Here is a 15,845-nt window from a genome sequence, read left to right on the forward strand (position 1 = left end):
TTCAGCTTCTGCTACATTAAATTGCCTTGTGACTCTTAAGAGCCGTCGGTTCCGTGGATTTGCGGCAAAATCGGGATCGAGAATTGACACTGCTGTGCACACAAAGTTTTTGAATGAACTGAATTGGTGCTGACCGCTGCTTCAGATTATACGCTCAAACATTTCAAAATATGGGACTGTGGAAATACTTCGATTCAAGTAGGATTTTGAAGTAATTGAGTTAGAAATAATGAGGTTTTACTGTACATTTTGTAACGGGCAGACGAAAACGACGAAGGGTACGGGGAAAAAGATGACATAGTCAGTCTCTTCTAGCCAGCTTGGCGCCATTTTGTCCGCCCCTTAGTTCATTCTGTATTTTGTCCGCTAAAGTTATTCCCCCTGCAACATCATTGGTAGAAGGTATGGGGTACTCGCTTCACACAAGACGGAGCTTCGTAGCGGGCGCCTAGTAGCCTCCCCCATGGCGACGATATCAACAATGCTGACCCATCTCTAACTACCGTGCCTTCTCCAACCACTTCCGTGCTTCCTCAAACTGGCTTGTCAACCCTCATCTTGCAGTCTTCGAGAGATCCAGGTACCTTTTCCAGCACTGATGACGTTGACGTAGAAGCCTGGCTGGAGTCATACGAATGAGTGGGTGTACGTATGTGATGGGACCCAATGCTCATTCTGGCCTACGTAATTTTTTATCTCACAGGAAACACAAAGGTCTAGTATGAAACGCACGAAGAAGAGCTGACCAGCTGGGAGTTATGCAAGCAAAATCTCCGGGAGAAATTCGGCAGGCCTGTGGGAAGTCAACGTGCTACCCAAAACGAGCTCGCACATCGGGTTAAGACGTGCACCGAATCCTACCTCACGTACATTCCGGACGTGCTCGCTTTGTGCCGCAAGGTGGACTTGCAGATGTCCGAAATCGATAAGGTTGGCCATGTTATTAAGGGCATAGCAGATGACGTCTTTCACCTTCTTGTGTTCAAGGTTTAATCTACGGTCCAGGACATTATTTCCGAATGTCGGCGCTCTGAAGAAGCCAAAAGCCATCGTGTTTGCCCGCCTTCCAAAACGGCTGCAACATCTACATGCTAAGACCCTCGCCTGCCTTCTACGGAAAGTCTCGGGGACATTGTCCGTGTTGTCCGTGGGGAAATAGAAGCCGTGGCTCCACTCTCGTCAACTTCCCCCAACTCCGACAGCTATCCGGCCATGGTCTCCCTCATCCAGACCATCGTGAGGCAAGAATTGGCCAGCTCCAGCTTGAACATCTGCTCCATTCATTGTCTAGACTACGCCCCACCAAATCCACTCGTGACTGTTGTGCCCAACCAACGTTTTTCTGCAACCCCATGCTATTGCAGCTCGGCCGAATGGCGCACCTCAGACAACCGGCCGATTTGATTCAATTGCGTCGTATAGGTCACATTTCTCGCCACTGCCGTGCTTTGTCCAACTCTGCTCCATTGCCTCACCCTCCACACCATCGCCCACCTTCCTGGAATTCACGCTCGTCACTGCAAACAGAGCTGCTAACGCCTCCCAATTCCTCGTCCCCTCTATCCAACCGCTCTCGTTCACCGCAACGTCGTTTTTTCCGCTCATCTCCATCTTGTCGATCGCCGTCCCTAAGCTCCTTCTGGCACTCACCTCCAGAAAACTGACGGGAGCAGCTCTTTGAGGGAATGCTGCAATACCAACCTGATGCGAAAATCTTCTACTGACTGACCCTGCCCACACATCGGAACCTTATCAATGTTGACGTCGACGGTGTACCAACTACGGCCCTCATTGACACTGGTGCACATGTGTTTATCATGAACGCTGACCTGAGAACACTGCTGAAGATAGTCCTTACTCCTGGCTAAACTTCTGTGGTCTGAACTGCTGATGGTGGAACAGTCGCCGTGATTGGTGTGGGCTCAGCTCGCGTCAGCGTCGCCGGACACCACACATCAGTTCTGTTTTATGTTTAAGAACATTGCCCTCATGGCATAATTTTGGGCCATGACTTTTTGTCTGAACATTCGGCCTTGATAGACTGTTCTGCTGGTATACTGCAACTCGCTCTGTCTACTGTTGTTGATCCTCCAAGTTGCCCTCCAAGTCGGCTCTGTTCCACAGAACACCTGCATCTCCCTCAACGAACAGTTGCTTACATAGGTTTCTCTCCTGTTCCACCTGTTCCAGACGGTGTTTATATTGTGTCCCCCAATGTCGACGTCCTGCTTTCGCACAACGTTGCGTTTCCTCACACCGTCGTCACTATAACGGCCAACACATCCAGCCTACCAATAGTGAATTTCGGCCTATGTACACAATTCTTCCCTCATGGTATATCTCTCGCTGAAATCATGCCGGCGGCAGAGTGCTGAGTTTGCACTCTAAGCATCCCGAGTGCAGAGCAAAACTTCACCTACTCTTTCATCAGACCAAAATGTCTTAACAAAGATGATTGCACACGACTTACCGAAAGAAAAAGTCAACGACCTGCATTTCCTTCTTGCATCTTTTTGGGATATCTTCGACCTTGGCGACCGCCCCCTCGACTAGACGTCTGTTGTTAAGCATAGGATTAATACAGGCGATACGAGTACCATTCATCGGCAACCCTACCACGTTTCCCATGCTGAGCGGCGCATCATACAACAGGAGGTCGACAAAATGCTGTCTCAGAATGTCATTGAGCCTTCCTGCCATCCATGGGCATCCCCTGTTGTACTTGTCAAGAAGAAGGACAACAGCTGGAGATTTTGCGTCAATTATCAACATTTAAACAAGATCACAAAGAAGGACATCTATCCTTTGCCACGCATAGACGATGCCCTGGATTGCCTCCACGGCGCAAAATATTTTTTCTTCATCGACCTTCTCTCCAGGGTACTGGCAAATAGCCATTGATGACATGGACCATGAGAAGAAGGTGTTTATTCCTCCCGATGTCATTTACCTGTTTAAAGTGATGCCGTTCGGTTTATGCAATGCACCTGCCACGTTTGATCGTATGATGGACGCCCTGCTGCACGGTTTCAAGTGGTCTATCTGCCTGTGTTACCTGGACGACGTCATCGTTTTTTCTTCTTTTTTTTTCGATGCACCTTGAAACGCTATTGAAAATCTTATCAGTCTTTCATATGGCGGGACTGCTACTCCATTCTGCAAAGTGCCACTGCGGCCGTTGTGAAATTTTTGTGCTTAGACATCTCGTCGATTCTGCAGGGGTTCATCTTACTTCCGCCGCTTTGATAAAAACTTCATCGACGTCGCACGCCCTCTCACTCAACTCCTCAAAAAAGACGCTGGCTTCATCTAGGGCCCTGAGCAAGCTAATGCGTTCTGAAATCTAGTGTGGCTGCTTATTTCTCTTCCTATCCTCGCTCACTTAGACGTCTCAACTCCAACAGAAGTTCTTACAGACTTAAGTGGCTATGGCACCGGTGAAGTCCTGGCCCAGAAACAACAAGGACGCGGCTGTGTTGTTGCCTATGCCAGCTGCCTTCTTTTGCCTGCTGAGAGAAAATATTCGATAACCGAACGTGAATATTTGGCACTTGTTAGGGCTGTCCGTAAATTTCTTTCCTATTTGTATGGCCAGCCATTCACAGTTATCACTGACCACCACACCTTGTGCTGGCTTTCATTCCTGAAAGACCTTCAGGCCGTCTTGGCTGTTAGGCGCTGCGCCTTCAAGAATTTGACTACTTACTCCTGTCAGCGCTGATTGCTGACCCATTGAAGGTTGGCGCGTCGAACGCAGTCTTCAGTGGGCATGGACGCACGACAGGAATTATGGCCTCAAACATCTTTTTCTTCATTCCACAGGTCAGTTGTTTTTCTCTGACAAGACTAAGATCTAAGGATCCATTTATAATCGTGCGTCTATGCCCAGAAGCAGTGCTTGCTCCATTTTGTTCTTTTGTGTGGCGATATTGAAAGCAATCCTGGGCCCCCGAAAAAACAACCATCAGATGCGTTAACCGAAGTTCTGAAAGCATTGCGCGACTTGAATCAAAGAACTAAAAGAATGGAAGATAATCAAAAAGAAATGCTCGGTACTATTTGTGAGCTAAAAACACATCAGGAAACAGTGGCAAGTGCGATATCTGAAATCAAAGACTCGAGAACGTAGAGACTCAAACGGGCAATTTTGAAAAATGGCAGCATGAATTGGGTGAAGTCGCCGAGGTCATTGGAGGCATCACTAAAGACGCTACAGTTCTACGTTACCAATTGGATGATGCAGAAGATCGTTCTCGTAAAAATAATCTACTGTTCTATAGAATAACGGATATTTCCGGCGAGTCTGCTTTTAAATCAGAGCAAAAAATAATCGACATCCTAAAAAGCACTCTAAACATAAGCGTTCCTAGTGATAACATATCGCGAACGCATCGCATCGGTCGGTTTTCTGAAGGAAAATCACGTCCACTAATTGTTAATTTTACTGCCTATATAAAAAAAAAAATCTTATTCAAGTGTACACAGCTAAAAGAAGGTAATATCTTGGTTAGTGAAGATTTCTGTGCCGCTACACGCAACCCCAGAAAAACCCTAATAGAATATGGAAAAAGTCTGAATTGGCCATACAAGTTAAGATACAAAAAGCTATTAGTTGATGGAAAGTGCTATGGCTTCGATGCTAATGAGCAAAAGGTTTATGAAATGATTCCATCGAGACGCTGCTCGAGTCTTACTCGAGCAGCGTCTGCTCGAGTCTTAAGGCCCCGGCGCAATATTTCAACAGCAACCACATGGGATAAGGCGAAGGATAGGGACGCTGAACCGATAACATCCAGCCTACCGGTTCTTTTTACTAACATACGTAGTATCTTACCTAAAAAATATCTTCTATGCGACCTAATAAATGACTGTGATGCAGGTGTAATTGCACTAACCGAGACTTGGTTGACGAGTCAAGTTACAAACTCTGAGTTATTCCACTGCAATAAAAAGTATAATGTTTACCGTGTCGATCGTCCTGAGGGACTAGGCGGTGGTGTATTAATTGCTGTCAATAAATGCTTAGACTGTTTTCCTGTGGTTATAACATGCGACATAGAATGTGTATGGTGCTGTGTTACTGTTAGTTATAAAAAGGTTCTGATTGGTTGTTGTTACCGAGCACCATCATCTGCCTCCACTTTTTGTGACAGCATGCACGATTGTTTGTGTCAAGTAGGTACTCTTCCCCAGTGCACCTATTATACTTATGGGAGACTTCAATTTTCCGAATATTTTGTGGTTAGACACTTGTCCTTCATTAAGTCCAACTTCGACAGAATCAAAACGTTTCATCGACATATGCGCAGACTTTAGCCCAGTTCAAGTTGTTACTTCGCTTATACGTGTAACGAACACCACATCATCCCTTTTAGATCTCGTTCTAACGTCATCAACAGATATGGTATCCCAGGTTTCACACTCGCCTAGTCTGAGTGATCATGACGTATCGCATTTTACCATTATCCTTCCAATTTTCCGGTCTCATAACAGTCTGAAAACCATTCGAGGCTACAAAAAAGCCAATTTTACTGCTATCAACCATAAACTTGGTGCCTTCCTCGATAATTTCCTTCCTAATGCCGCTGAACGCTCATTGGATGCTAAGTGGAATATGTTTAAAGAAAAAATTCATGATCTTGTCAACCGGTTCATTCCAACGAGGCATGTTTTCTCGAACAACAATGCGCCATGGTATACTGAATCCCTAAAACGACTGTCTAACAGGAAAAAACGTCCCTTTCGCACAGCTAAGCAGGTACAAAGCGAGGCTGTATGGACGGCTTGCAAGGAAGCTGCCTCAACCTATACATTTGCTGTAAATAATACAAAATTTTTATTTTTTAACACCACCCTTCCGACCATGCTTATCGAGAACCCGAAAACCTTTTGGAATGTAATAAAACCTACCGAATCCAAAATCATATCACTCAGTTCATCTGCCGGTCATCCCATTCCCCAGGACCACTGTGCTACTATTCTAAACAATGCATTTGTAAAGGCTTTCTCACCTGCAAGACATGATGTACAACTACCATGGCTACCGCGCTGCAACTTTTTACCCATGGATCCGATAATTTCTCACTTCACAGGCATAGCAAAAATAATAGACAGCCTCAAGCTTACGTCTTCATGCAGAATCGATGAAATCACGGCGAAATTTCTGAAAAATATCTTAGAGAGCATTTTTTCACAATCGTACACGTCTTCATTTTTACCTTCTGACTGGAAAACAGCAAAAATCATTCTGATTCCGAAATCTGGTGATACTCATGACCCATCTAATTACAGGCCTATATCGTTAACTTCGATACCATGCACAATAATGGAACACATGATATTCTCTAACCTTGTTATGTTTCTGGAAGAAAACAACTTTTTCTCTAGGTGTCAACACGGCTTTCACAAACTCCTTTCCTGTGAGACTCAACTGGTAACTTTTACTAATGACTTGCATATGTATCTTGATAACGGCTTTTTTACAGACTGTATTTTTTTGGACTTCTCCAAAGCATTTGACAGGGTTAAACATGTATTGCTTCTACACAAACTACGTGCACTAAACATTGACCCGGGAGTACTTGGATGGATAGAAAGTTTTTTTTCTTCCCGTTCTCAATTTGTGGTTGCGAATGACTTCACATCTGATTCGGCTCCTGTCGAATCAGGTGTTCCTCAAGGGTCCGTCCTCGGTCCTCTTTTATTTTTAATATACGTTAATGATATACCCGACAACATTTCCTAAAAAGTTTGCTTATTCGGGGATGAATGCATTGTATATAGCAAAATTACAAATGCCTCTGACGTAGCAACCCTTCAATCCGACTTGAATAACATATATAAGTGGTGCCTCACATGGTGCATGGAACTCAACTTTAACAAATGTAAATCGATGCGCATTTCTCGTTCTAACACAATCTGCCTGGCCTATGCACTAAATAACTGCCCCCTTCAATCTTTTAGCACCTACCGTTATCTTGGCATTCATATTACCAATGACCTCTCTTGGAAGCACCACATACAATGCACAACATCAAAAGCTAACCGCTCATTAGGATATTTGAAAAGAAACTTTTCCTTTGCACCTGTACAATTAAAACGACTGCTATATATCGGCTACGTCCGCCCCAAACTGGAATACGCCTCATCCATCTGGTATCCACATCAGGTCACATTAATTAACGAAACAGAATTGGTACAAAATCGCGCTGTTCGTTTCATCCTAAGTAATTATCATCGCTCTGCTAGTGTTTCAATAATGAAGAGTACACTCCATATTCTATTGCTCTCTATTCGTAGAAACAACTCGCAAATCTCATTATTTCATAAAATCTATCACCACAATCCTTTCCTTCGCTCACTTTGGATTCACCTGGCATCGTACCATTCTGCTCGCCATGAGCACGTGTACAAGGTCAGCGTACCTCGTCACAAAACCTTAGCGTGTTCACAATCATTCCTCCCTAAGACGTCAATAGATTGGAATAACCTACCTGCATCATTAGTAAGCATCACCGACCCCACTCGATTTGAAAATGCACTAATAAACTCAGAATCGTGAACTGTACTAATCGCGTAAGTGTTATTGACTGTTTGGTGTATTCTTTGTGGTTTTAGTTCAGTTGTTTTTTTTTTTAGTAAAGTGTACTCTTTGCATGCAAAACTTCATCATTATATTTATCTTCATGTTAAATGTGTTTACATAATCCTGTAGTTATTTTGTTGTTCATCTGTATTTCTTCCCCTCTATAATGTACAAATGTACCCTAAGGGTTTCACAAATAAATAAAAAAAAAACGGCAGCTTGCATCAAGATGCCGACTGCTGGTCCCTATATCTTGTCGATCCTCCAGACAGTGACCCCTCTACAGCCACCCTTCCTGCCGACGTTCTTTCTTTATCCGCATTTCATAACATTAGAATCGAGCAGCGATGGAATACTTTTTGGGCGGTATCTGAAGGCTAATATCGGTAACGCCCAACCCTTCCCTTCGAGTGTTTGAGTATCCGAGTGTTTAAGTTGATGGTGTATTGTACCGTTGCAATATGCGTCTTGACAGCCCAGAAAGACTGCTCGTCGTTCCCCTTCAATTGCATCAGACTGTTCTTGCCCAGCTTCATGATGCACCAATAGTCGGTCACCTCGGCATGTCACGAACCTACGATCGAGTTCGCCTATGCTTCTTCTGGCCTGTCATGTACCCCGACGTCTGCAATTATTTTGTAGCCTGCGAGCCTTGTCAACGACGGAAAAAACTTAATGCCCCTGCTGCGAGACGTCTTCAGTTATTGGACATCCCACGAGACCTATTCTACCGTGTTGGCATGGACCTGCTTGGCCCTTTTCCTACGTCAGCTGCGAGTAATCATTGCATTGCAGTAGCAACCGATTATACTACCCGATACGCGATCATACGGGCCCTTCCAACCAGCTGTGCAACTGATGTGACCGATTTCCTTTTGGAATATGTCACCCTACACCACGGCGCACCTCGACAACTCTTTACTGACTGAGGCAGCAACTTCCTTTTCAAAGTGGTTGATGACTGTTGTATCGCCGTTGAGGCACCGTCCGACGGAGACAATGGGCATGTTAGCGCCAGGACACTGTGAAGAACATCACGTTAGGCCTGGAACCGGGAGGGGAACTGTTTATTCAGAGAGCACGTATTGGCACACAGCAATGCTTCACAATATCGCCGTTGTGTGGCGCCATGCGACACATCCAATTGAAACCGAAACTGGTCGGAGGTCATGAAATGCCCGACACAATGTCATCTCCCCCTAGAAAGGAAGGAGATGTAAACTCTCTTGTACTTGTACAAGAGAACAGGAATTATACAAAACTAGTGCCACAGTAGGCAATCACAGTTGTTTTGAACATTACACAGCGGCAAGCACTGAAACTGACACATAGCAACACGCGCAAAATAGACCTGTAAAAATGCAAAAATCTTTGGGGCACATGACAATTTGGCAAAACATTTGAAAATATCTTTCAGCAAATCACAAAATAAAACAGCATTATTCAATAGCTACCGCTATCACATGTAGGAATTGAAGTAATATAAATTAGTATGCTCAAGGAACATAATCCCTTAACCCACTGGTTTTTACGGCGGCGCTTAGAATGAGGGCCTGCAGGAAAATAAGGTTAAGGATTAACCAATGAAGCCTATCCATCTCAGTAGATTTTGAGCCTTGGGGCTGACCAACATGCTCATCGTCGGAGAGTGGTAGCGATTCTGGAGTGTCGCCACATGATACATTCGTATCTGAGACATCTTTCCCCCTTTCGAAACAATCTGCACTGGGACTGGGCACATCAGCCGTTTCTTGTGAAAGTGCCTGTAAGGTTGTTTGTGGAAATTGCAGATGAACATGGAAATTGGGAGTAATTTTGTTGCATGAATGAAGGATTAGGCAGAGGAAGTGAATTCTACTGTGAAGTTGACTTATGCTCTGCATAAACTGCATGGCGTGGAAGGAGTGCCCGGAGTCTGCAGGAACGGCGGAGGAGTAATCGCGGAAGTGATGCTGAAATGTTGAGGCATTAAGCAATCGCAGTCGCCAGTATGCGTCAGGGAGTCACTGGTGCCATCAAACATGGGCCAAACGTGCCGGGGTGGCCGCAGTAACGCAGTAGGCTTAACGCATTTGCAGCGTGCAAGTAGAGCGATGCCCTGTATATGCGCCCGAGAAGGTGGCAATCCTCATAGGAATTCGACGGAGGATGCCGACGAAGTATGTAAGTTGCTTACTTCTTGTTCACCTCATCAGCAGTTTGTTGTATCGCCCCCCAGGCACCGCCCAACAGAGACAATGGGCACGTTAGCTCTGGTGCGCTGTGGGGAAGGTTACGTTAGGCCTGTAACCAGGAGGGGAACTGTTTATTCAAGGAGTGCGTATTCGCGCTTAGCAATGGTTCACAATATCGCCGTTTCGTGGCGCCATGCAACACATGCCATTGAAACCGAAATTGATCGGAGGTACGAGCTTTCAAGCACTCCACACATTGCCATCACTCGTGCAGATGAATCCAGTCCTATTGACTAGTAATTGTATATGGACCCTTGTACTAAATCTGTTTGCCCGGAAGACGCACTTTGACCCTGTGGCCAACCTGTAGCTTAAGAGGCTTTGCTCCACACTTTGAATCAATGCATTGCTTAGTTGCCTGTTGCTTATGGAATACAGTTAAACCTGCTTATAACGAACCTCCATATAACCAATTCCTCTACATAACGAAGTTTTTCCATTCGCCGCCGTTGCTCCATAGAAACACATGTAGTCCCGACCTCTATGTAACGAAGTAACAGTGGGAGGCAACTTTGATATGAGGAATTTTTCCCACAAACATTCTAAGAATTTTGCTCTGCATTTTGTCATTTTGGTACAACCATGCATTTTCTGCTGCTGCCCCGCCGCCAACGATTGGCGCGCACGGCGCACCAGGTGAGAGCAAGGGCTCGTTATTGTCCGCCGGTGAACGCGATGCGGGTAGGCGGGCCTGCACACCATGAGCCGGCGTTGCCGCCACCCGCCACTCTCATGCACGTACGTGCGGGTGTGCCTCTCCCCTCCCCCACGCTTTAAACCAAAATAAAAAGAATAAGAAAATCAACCAAATAGTTTCCCCCGGTATTCGTGTCTGTGTCCATGTCGTTCACTCTTCATTTTCGACGTCATGCGCACGTGCATAGTTTCACTGCACGCGCATGGTGTGGCCCACCGACAACGTCCAGCTTTGCTTTTTTTTTTGTGTTGCAATATAGCAATTATATGGACAGTTTCGGCTGGCTTTTTACCGGTGCCGCAGCCGTCATTCACTGTATATGTATAAGCATCTATATATATGAAAACTGAAAAAAAAAAAAAAGCCCCCCGCGCTCGGCGCCCAGCTTCTCACGATGGATGCGCCGGTACGCGCTTATCACCCACGCGTACTTTGCCCGGCGGAGGGGGAGGGGGGGAGGTTTCACTTGCACGTCGCGCTTGTCTTTCAGTGGGAGAATTGCGTGCCTTCGACCTAAGCAGGAAAGATTGCGTTTAGTTGCAAGGAGCACAAAGCTCATTTTGCTTGATAGACAGGCGCGGTTTGCAAAAAGAGTGCGCTTTTCAAACACAGCAAAGTGGTATTTGTTAGTTTGCACTTTTATCTGTACCTGTGATTACGTTTCGAGCATCGTTTTTGTTTTTGTTTAAGCAGGGCGTTAAGTGTCGAGCGGTAAACGTTGTTCACTCTCGTCCTGTGTATGTTATATATTCACACATTATTTTGTGCTTGAGCAGCGCGCTGCATGCTTCGATCTGCTTGCCATTCTCAGCGTTACATTCCAAGTTGTCGTTGCTTCACCCTTGCGGGGAAAGAGTGACTTTACTTAAATTTCGGAAAACCGTGTCGTTACTAGTGAGGGGTTGTCAGATTAAGCGCTGATGGAAACTCCCCGAGACCACGGTGACTACAAATCTTCGGAGGTCAACTGGTCATGCGCTTCTGTCTTTTTGCCGCGCCGGGAGTTCGCAGGCTGGTAGCTTTCGTAATTAGTCGATTAGTTCTGGCAACACAATGGCGCGTTGAATGCAATGCAATGAACGCGATAGAAAAAAATATAATATTATAAGAAGTAAGGCTGGCAGCCAACTCTTTTGGATCTGATATTGCGGCACTCCTACAAAACACTGGTGTGAGCAAATACGGCTGCTCTAGGGTGAAGTGCTCTTTTCACAACATCCCTTCGCGTAGAAACCGCACCGATACTTGCTGAGATAGCAAGCGCGCCAGTGATCGTGACCACTCTTAAAATCCAAGTTCAATATTGCTACTCGAGCGATTCCTTCCTCCCCTTCCTTGCATTGTTTCACGCTTGTTCAAAACGGTTGGTTTATTTTGAACATTCGATGGCAGTTTTAACACACAGGAGATGTTAACACTTTCCAGGCGATTCGAATGGGCCGACTAATTCGTTCTCTGCTAGCACTCCTGCGCTTTTACCAGCTCTTTTGCCGCTTTTACCCGCTCGTGAGAGTTACTGTGCGCGGGGGCATGTTATCAATCTGTACTTGTTAAGGAGCATGGCGGCGATGGCGAAAACCCGCTGAGAGTGCTCATATAATTCTGTCACAATAATAACGCAGTTTTTTTACTGTAAAGTAAGTGTTTTGGGTTAGCTCTGCCTTCAGTCCCCCCTTTGTTACATTTGCACGTTTAGTTTCTCAACTTTCTTACCAAACCTGCATATAACGAAATAATCTTTATAACGAATTTTCTGGGATTTTATCAATTTCGTTATATCTAGGTTTAACTGTACTCGTGTTCTCACAGGATCTAACGTTGAGAAAGGAGCAGAAGACTTTGGGTGTAACACCGCAATGTCGATTCCAGAATGGCGTTTGCGTAAAGCGATACATGCCGAAGTACTCAGTAACAGCATGTTTCAGTGGCCGGCATTCAAGTTGAGCGAGCTGAATTTGCTCTTTCTGAACTCTGTTGAAACGTTCAACTTGGCCATTGGCTTGTGGATAGTAGTTCGATGAGTTAAGATGCTGAATGCCTGTTTTTGGAAAGAAAGTTCCAAATAGTTGTGGCATTCAAGTTGAGCGAGCTGAATTTGCTCTTTCAGAACTCTGTTGAACTGTTTAACTTGGCCATTGGCTTGTGGATAGTAGTTCGATGAGTAAAGATGCTGAATGCCTGTTTTTGGAAACAAAGTTTCAAATAGTTGTGACTTGAACTTAGGACTATTGGCTTGTGGATAGTAGTTCGATGAGTAAAGATGCTGGATGCCTGTTTTTGGAAAGAAAGTTTCAAATAGTTGTGACTTGAACTGAGGACTGTTGTCCATAACAATTACCTCAGGGAAGCCTTCGCTACTGGAAAGTGCTGTCAAGAATGTCATCACCACTTCAGAAGTGACTGCATGAGCAAAACAAACTTTTGGCCACTTAGAGTGGTAGTTAACTAATGTAATTGCAAATCTGTAGTCGTGTGGAGCACGTTCAAGTGGGCCGACAATGTCCATGCCTTACTTTTCCCACGGTGTGCTTGTCCACGGAATAGGCTGGAGGGATGCAAAAACAGGTTTAGCAGATTTATCAGCTGTTTGACATACAATGCAGTTGCAAACAGCACTTTCAACTAGGTTATCCAGGAAAGGCCACCAGTATCTTTAAGCCGTTGCTTCATCCTGACAATGCCTGGGTGGCTTTCATGAGCCGATCGCTCCAGTCTGTCACACATTGATGCATGAATGGTGACTCTATCTGCTATTACAAGTACCTACATCGCCCATTGGGCATTGTTGTAGGGGGGTTACAGTAGAAGATAGAATACAAAACAGAAAAATTAAAAGCAAATAAGTCGTGCATTACAGTATACAGGAAAAATCAACACTCGTAGTACAGCATTAGAACAAAAGTAGAAAACACAGGATTATACAACGAAAGCAGTAATTATACATATAAAAAAATCAACAACCAGGAGAAGTACAAAGCCAGCGTTAAATATATGGGTTATTTCAGCAGCTCAAAATGCTGTTTCAATGGCTGTTAGGAAATTAGAATCAGAGAATATTGGTATCTTTAGCGCATTCCAGTCACTAATAGAATTTGGAAAGGAAGAGTATTTAAGGACATTCAATCGACAGGTATATTCTCTAATTTTATATAAGTGATCTTTCCGTTCGGACATATAACTAGGCATCTTTAAATCTCAATCTGCCACTTGCTCCGACAGCGCTATTACTTCGATGATCGCTTCCAACTTAACGCCGCAGCAGACTGATGAGCTCCACCAGGTTCTGCTGTCCTACATCGACGTTTTTGACATCAGCGGCCGTCCGTTGAGGAAAGCTACCGGTATGAGCCACCGCATAAACACTGGTAATGAGCATCCTATTCATAGGCGTCCATATCGGGGTCGGCGGCCGAGCGTCACATCATCCAAAGTGAGGTCGACAAAATGCTCGCCAAGGACATCATTGAGCCATTCTGCAGTCCTTGGGCTTCTCCTGTAGTGCTAGTCCGTAAGAAAGACGGTGCATGGCATTTCTGCGTGGATTATCGACACCTAAACAAAATTACCAAAAAAGACGTCTATCCTCTGCCACGAATAGATAATGCGCTTGATTGCCTCTATGGGTCCCACTATTTTTATTTCATAGACCTTCGTTCCGGCTGTTGGCAGATAGAGGTAGATGAAATGGACCGTGAAAAGACGGCATTCATCACCCTCGATGGTCTATATCAGTTCAAGGTCATGCATGCCCTTCGGCCTTTGTAACGCTCCAGCCACCTTCGAACGAATGATGGACTCCCTGCTCAGAGGATTCAAATAGTTCACCTGTTTGTGCTACTTAGACTACGTCATCGTCTTTTCACCAACATTTGAAACTCATATAGAGCGCCTCTCAGCCATCCTGGGAATCTTCCGTCGCGCTGGCCTGCAGCTCAACTCGTCCAAATGTCACTTTGGACGCCATCAAATCACAGTGCTTGGCCATTTAGTAGACGCCAACGGTGTACAACCAGACCCGGCAAAAATCAGCGCCGTCAAAAACTTTCCTGTACCACGATCTGCGAAGGATGTACGCAGCTTTATCGGACTATGCTCCTACTTCGGACGCTTCGTGAAAAATTTTGCGCACATAGCGAGGCCGCTTACGCAGCTCCTCAAGAAAGAAGTCGCGTTTTCATGGGGCTCCGAAGAGGTTTCTGCGTTCTCAACTCTCGTCGCTCTTCTCACTACCCCTCCGATTCTGGCACACTTCAACCCTGCTGCCCCTACGGAAATCCGTACAGATGCAAGTGGGCATGGCATTGGTGCAGTGCTGGCTCAGAAACAACATGGCCATGATTGTGTTATTGCATATGCCAGCCGCCTCCTATCCGCCCCTGAACGTAACTATTCGGTAACAGAGCGTGAGTGCTCGGCTCTTATATGGGTGGTGGCGAAATTTCGACCTTATCATTACGGATGCCCATTTTCGGTAGTTACCGACCACCACGCACTCTGCTGGCTCAACTCTCTGAAAGATCCATCAGGCCGCCTTGGTCGCTGGGCTTTGGGACTGCAAGAGTTTTCCTATTCGGTGGTCTACAAATCTGGCCACCTACACTATGAAGCCGATTGCCTCTCCCGGTACCCTGTCGGCGATCCCGAGGACACTGACGAGCCCACGGAGAACTCTATCTTGTCAGTGTCCGACTTCCTTAATATTGGGGAAGAACAGAAGCGTGATCCAGAGCTGCTTGACATCATCAGCCGTATGGATTCCTCCACAAATGATGCTTCCGTCCGCTACTTTGTCATTCAAAAGGGTGTGCTATACCGTCGCGATTTCCGACCAGACGAGCCCGACCTTCTCATTGTTGTGCCTAAGCATTTGCGCCGCTGTGTTCTCACCGAACTTCACGGTGCTCCCATGGCTGGACACCTTGGCATATCCCGCACGTACGAGCGCGTCCGGCGCCGTTTTTTCTGGCCAGGCCTTGCTCGTTCGGTACGCCGATACGTTGCCACATGTGACCTCTGCCAATGTCATGAAACACCGTTGCTGCTACCTGCTGGCCATTTTCAACCAATTGACATAACCGTGGAACCGTTTTACCGTGTTGGGTTAGACCTGCTTGGTCCTTTTCCCACATCAACATTGGGAAACAAATGGATAGCCATTATTACAGACTACGCTACACGCTACGCTATTACGCGAGCTCTACCGACCAGCTGTGCAACCGACGTCGCTGACTTCTTGTTACGGGGCGTTATATTGATTCACGGTGCTCCGAGACAGCTTCTCACAGACCGTGGCCGTACATTTCTATCCCAAGTCATCGCCGACATTCTG

The 15,845-nt window shown here is 45.7% G+C and overlaps 1 protein-coding gene across 12 annotated transcripts in view; it reads left to right on the forward strand.

Annotated features, from left to right (window-relative positions):
- The window catches only part of LOC119167755 (uncharacterized), a 595,822-nt gene that overhangs the window by 267,606 nt on the left and 312,371 nt on the right, over positions 1–15,845 (forward strand). The window lies entirely within an intron of this gene.

The sequence above is a fragment of the Rhipicephalus microplus genome, chromosome 6 (genome assembly GCF_043290135.1).
Source record: "Rhipicephalus microplus isolate Deutch F79 chromosome 6, USDA_Rmic, whole genome shotgun sequence".
NCBI classification, from domain to species: domain Eukaryota; kingdom Metazoa; phylum Arthropoda; class Arachnida; order Ixodida; family Ixodidae; genus Rhipicephalus; species Rhipicephalus microplus.